The sequence below is a fragment of the Etheostoma spectabile genome, chromosome 8 (assembly GCF_008692095.1).
Source record: "Etheostoma spectabile isolate EspeVRDwgs_2016 chromosome 8, UIUC_Espe_1.0, whole genome shotgun sequence".
Lineage (NCBI taxonomy): Eukaryota > Metazoa > Chordata > Actinopteri > Perciformes > Percidae > Etheostoma > Etheostoma spectabile.
This window is the reverse complement of record NC_045740.1, coordinates 17,959,911-17,966,434: the sequence shown is the minus strand read 5'-3', so window position 1 is coordinate 17,966,434 and position 6,524 is coordinate 17,959,911.

Genomic DNA, 6,524 nt, shown 5'->3' with positions numbered 1-6,524 from the left:
TAGGATAGGATATTATCATAGGTAGGTGTTATCACTAGGATAGGATATTCTCACTAGGATAGGATGTTATCACTAGGATAGGATGTTTATCACTAGGATAGGATGTTATCACTAGGAGGAGTATACTGGATAGGATATTATCAATAGGATAGGTAGTATCAATAGGATAGGATATATCATATGATATATCACTAGGATAGGATGTTATCACTAGGATAGGATGTGATCACTAGGATAGGATCTTATCAATGGATAGGATATTATCAATAGGATAGGATATTATCACTAGGATATTATCATAGGATAGGATATTATCAATAGGATAGGATATATCACTAGGATAGGATATTATCATAGGATAGGATATTCACACTAGGATAGGATGTTATCACTAGGATAGGTGTTATCAATAGGATAGGATATTATCACTAGGAGAGGATATTATCACTAGGATAGTGATTCACTCGGATAGGATGGATCCTAGGATAGGATATTATCACTAGGATAGAGTCTGGAGGATATTATCACTAGGATAGGATTTATCACAAGGATAGGATATATCACTAGGATAGGATGTTATCACTAGGATAGGATATTATCACTAGGATAGGTATTATCACTGGATAGGATGTTATCACTAGGATAGGAGATTATCACTAGGTAGGATGTATATAGATGGATAATCAATAGGATAGGATGTTATCACTAGGATAGGATATTATCACTAGGATATATCACTAGGATAGGATGTTATCAATAGGATATTATCACTAGGATATTATCACTAGGATAGGACGTTATCAATAGGATAGGATATTATCACTAGGATATTATCACTAGGATAGGATGTTATCACTAGGATAGGATGTTATCACTAGGATAGGATATTATCACTAGGATAGGATGTTATCACTAGGATAGGATGTTATCACTAGGATAGGATATTATCACTAGGATAGGATATTATCACTAGGATAGGATGTTATCAATGTAATATCCCAGCATAAATCATGTGTAGCCTAGGCAGCTTAAACTGAAACTCTATGTAGGACCAAGTGAGCATTTTGAGATCGTCGGACCCTGGGAACATGTAGAAGACGTTGGTCAGTTGAGAAGATACACAATTAAGTTCAGGGTGTGTTTGCGTTTTCTGACCCACAGGGTTCAATTCTGGTGAAAAACCCAGTAACACGGTCTCTACAGCACCTGTTCACTGGTTCCACTTATTATTCCACTTAGTTAGTTTTATTATCATTCTCATTCTCACATCACTTATTATTTGTTATTATTCATCATTCTCATTTCTATTTCAGAACTGTTCATATGTTCATACATGTTCATATTGTAATATAATAACATATACTATTTATCCAGTATCCTTTGCACTATGTCACATTTAAAATACTATTATTGAACTCTTCATTGCACTCATGCCTCCTATTGTTTCTGTTTAGAGTATGTATATATTGTGTATATATTAGTGTGTATATTTTGTTTGGTTGTTTTGTTGCGTAAGCACATTGTGAGCAACGATGCTCCAAAGAAAAATTTCTCGCATGTGTCCTCAAACCTGGCAAATAAAATAAAGCTGATTTGGTTCTGATTTATTTTTGCAGGGGTGTTTTGAACAAGCTTGGGCGCTAAAAGCATTTTCCATGGGCCCGCCCCAACCCCCACACCACACCCTCTCAGCCCCGTCCGACCCCCGTCCGACCCCGCCGACACCCCGTCCCACCCCCCGTCCCACCCCCGTCCAACACCCCCGTGACCCCCGTCCGACCCTGTTCATCTGTTAATTTGCCCAAAGTAATATATAAAATCCAAGCAAATACAAGCTGTGAGTTTAGGAGCCTATAGCTTATCACAAACACTGGAAGCATTGGAAACTGCTAGCCTAGCATCATGAAGAAGAAGAAAGAAAGAAGATGAAAAATATTAAAAAATTAAGATCTTCTTCAGTAAATCAGAAGCTTCAAAGTGGGCAACGGGAGAATTTACTGTTTTGAATGACACGCTACGTTAGTTAGCATCTTGCTAGCCCGTAGACCAGCTGCTCCATAACAACAGAGATGAATGGGCGTCTATGGGTCGTCCTGATTTATTTCAGCTGTTTGCCTCTAAACACGAGATGATGCAACGATAACGCACGAGGGCCCTGAATGCAGCAACAACTCAGCGTGAAAAAAAAATCATAGGGAGACGAGTTAAGAGGTCAAAGGTCTGGCCTGTGAGAAATGTCGTGAGCCACGCCTCCTCGCCGCCTCCCCGGCTGTCCACACGCACACGCACACGCACACACACACACACAACACACACACACACACACACCACACACACACACACACACACACACCACAACACACACACCACACACACAACACACAAACACCCCACACACATGGCACGCACGCGCACGCACACACACCCCCACACACACACACCCCACACGCACACACCCCCCCCCACACACACACACACACACACACACAAATCACTCAGACTGGTTAAGAAAAGCAGATTTTAACGATCGGCTGATAAAATCATTCATTTAATTATCATGGCCGTCACGCATCACTGTCTGCTTATTGACGGGTGGGGGTGGGGGGGTGGGGGGGGGGTGCAGTGGGTGCCTGTGGAGGTTGGGGCGACACAACAAAAAGACACAAAGGAGGGGACTCCTGTTTCCATGTGTTTGGATTGAAATCTGAGTTGCCTAATTGGAGGAAAATTGAAATTAAGCGTGAATGGGTGAAACTAAACTTTGAAAATATCATATTCAAGGATTTTGTTTCATTGGAATTTTTCACATTTTACAATAAGTCCTGTTTTATTTCCCAACATTTTCCAAAATCACCTATCCATTTAAAGATTGGAGATGTTTCCTGCCGTTGGTTTCACTTCTTTTCTTTAATAATCAACTTGCAGGGAGGTCATTCACAACAGGCATTGTTCATATTGTACTAAAACACACTTATTACCAACATTAAAGAGAAAAACCTGTATTTTTTTTAAAAGACCAACAGCAACACAACAAAGTGACAAAAACCATTGGGGAGAAAAATGGTTTGATCCATTAAGATGACACTAATAAATCCATTAAAAACTCAACCGTCCAACCAGGAAGTAAGGTGGAAACATCAGATGGATTCGCCCAAATCGTTGTTTCTAGACGTTTCTATTCTCTTCAGGATGAATTGTAATAACTTAAGTGGTTTATTAACGTTTCATGGAGTGAGCGCCCCATCTTCATTTTCAAATTTAAATGTGTCCAATAGTTCTATATGTACAAAATACCGACACTGACCCATAACCCTCATGTTGTCCTCGGGTCAAATTGACCCGTTTTCCTATATCAATGTTCTTTTTAACTACCCAAAATAACATGGTTGATTCCAGACGCTCTTTGCCAAGTACACATCTCTACTTTCATTAATTTTGGGGCGTCTAATTCAATTTTATAGCATTTGGAGAAAGAAATAGAAGTGTTTTTGAAATAGTATTGAGTAAAAGTTGACATATTCCAGTCTCTGATTATCCATCAACATCCATTCCTTTAATTTTAGTCTCAATAATTCCTAAATTCTGCTTTTCTAACTCCAATTCCAAATACAACTGTGAAACTAAAGTTAATAAGTCAGTGTTACGTAGTGTTGACAACGTCAGAAAAGTGACAAACATTGAAAAAAAAGCGTCAAAAGTGTTGAAAAAAGAGACAAAACAGTTTTAAAGTGTAAGACTCGTTTAATCGCTGCGAGCGACGGTCATTTCCGACGTATTACACCATGAAGGCTATTAGTTTTATAGAAGGCCGACTTCATGCTCTGCAGTCTATAAACCGGGTGTTACAGCTATTTATTTACCATTAAAAGTCTGAACTCTGCTGATGCGAGGGACTCATCTTTGTGATGGAGGCCGTGAAGAAGAGACAAGGTTTGGGGGGGGGGGGGGGGTTGGGGGGGGGGGGGGTCATCTCCTGATGGATGAACCCCTCTTCTTCTAATTCATGAATGTACAGCGCTCCGAAAACCAACTCTACTTACAGGCCATTAAACATTTATAACCTGTAGTTTTGTATCAAACTAACTGGCCTGATTGGATGGTTACGCAATGTATTAAAAGGGACATTTCCTTTTTAAAAGACAAACTAAACTAAATCCCTTAATTTGTTTTACTTGAAATGTAAGTTAACGTACTAATTAATGATAATGTAGCCTAATCTTAATGGGACTAAGGGGGCTGATACATTAATGTGCAGTAAGATTGAGTGTTTTAATGGATTATCGGCACTTAAGGTGTAAAATAAAATGACTTAAACATGACCATTCAACATCCCTTGAATTTTACCTTAAAAATAGCCTTAATTTGATCAATTAAAGGTGAAAATTCAGGGATGGCTTTCATGTTATTTGATCAGTTTTAAGGTTGTTTTAACCCTTTGAAAACCCTTAAATCACTGATTATTTGCAAAAAGGAAAAAACGTAATATACAGAATATTATTAAGGCCATTTATTTTTCCATTAATTAAGGGGTTTAACTGCTGTTGCATCAGATTTCGGACACGCGGACAAAACAAGGAACACAAAGTCATGTCTCTCTTAAAAATAATTTGGTAATTGAAGGCTCTGGAAATTACTTTACAATCTCAAACCTTGTGTTTCTATATCATCCAAAACACATTAAAGGATAAAAAAGGAAATGTGTTCTTTAAGTTTTAGACTTTTCAAACTAAAGGACACATTAATGAGGGTATTTGGTATTTTTAGGGACCAAAAAGGAAAGATTGATGACATTTTAATGTTTTATTGTTTCATGGTGACAGCGGCACAAAGAGACGGTCGAGCTCCACTGAACAACTGAAATGTCAGGGTGAGGGGTGTGTGTGTGTGTGTGTGTGTGTGTGAGAGTGTGTGAGTGTGTGTATGTGTGTGTTTGTATGTGTGTATATGTGTATGTGTGTGTATATATGTATGTGTGTGAGAGTGTGAGAGTGTGTACATGTGTGTGTATGTGTGTATGTTTGTGTATATATGTTGTGTTGAGAGTGTGAGAGTGTGTACATGTGTGTGTGTTATGTGTGTAGTGTTGTGTATATGTATATATTAATATATGTATGTGTGTGTGTGGTGTGTTTGTGTTTGTGTTTGTATGTGGTGTGTGTGTGTGTGTGTGTGTGGGTGTGTTTGTATGTGTGTGAGTGTGTGTGTATGTGTGTGTTTGTATGTGTGTATATGTGTATGTGTGTATGTGTGGTATATATGTATGTTGTGTGAGAGTGTGTACATGTGTGTGTAGTGTGTTGTGTTTGGTATATATTATGTATGTGTGTGTGTGTGTGTGTGTGTTGTGTTTGGATGTGTGTGTGTGTGTGTGTTGTATGTGTGTGTGTGTGTGTGTGTGTTTGTTGTGTGTGTGTGTGTGGTTGTATGTGTGTGTGTTTATGTGTATGTGTTTGTATGTAGTGTGTTTGTATGTGTTGAATGTGTCGTGCTGTATGTGTGTGTGTGTGTGTTTGTGTTGTGGGGTGTGGTGATTTATGTGTGTGTGTTTGTAGTGTGTTGTATGTGAGCGTGTGTATGTGTGTGCCTGTGTGTATGTGTGTGCGTTGCGTTGCGTGTGTGTATATGTATGCTCTGTGTGAGTGTGTGTGAGGTGTGCTGGTGCGTGGTGTATATGTGTTGTGTAGTGTGTGTGTGTGCGTGTTTTTGTCGTATATGTATGTATAGGTGAGTGTGTGGTGAGTGTGTGCAGTGCGTGTGTGTGTGGTGTTGTGTCGTGTGTGTGTATATGTGTTGCGTTTGAGCGTGTGTATATGTGTGTGTGCGTGCGTGTTTGTGTGTGTGTTTGTTGCATGCGTGTTGTGTGTGTGCGTGGCGTGCGTGCGTGTGTTATGTGTGTGTGTGTGTGTATGTATGTGGCGTGTGTCATGTGTGTGTTGTTTTTTGTGTGCGTGCGTGTGTATTGTGTGTGTGTGTGATGTATGTGAGCGTGTTTGTGTGTGGTGTATGGGAGAGTGTGTGTGTGTGTGTGTGCGTTTGTATATGTGTGTGTGTGTGTATGTATGTGAGCGTGTGTATATGTGTGTGTGTGTATGTATGTGAGCGTGTGTATGTGTGTGTGAGCGTGTGTATGTGTGTGTGTGCGTGCGTGTGTATATGCGTGTGTGTGTGTGCTTTAGACTGACCTCTCCACTGCTGTTCTGGTTATAAACACCGATCTAAAAGCGTGAGCCACCTCGCTGACCTGCAGCAGTCAAAACAACTCCCCCGCTCGCCTCTTATCAGCCAATCAGAATGCTTTTAAAGTGTTATCTGTTGGCCTGAACGTAAAGGAAGAAGAGCAAATAATTACCCTCACACTTCCTGTTTTGAGGCGAACGTGAGAGAACCCTCAGCAGGCATCCGACTTTAGAGGTCAACAATTGACCTTTGGAGACCTCCTTTACACACACACTGTCCGTATTTGTCCAGCCCAGCTGATGTCTTGTATAAATGTCTTTGTCCTTATGTAACTGTATTGTTGTTGT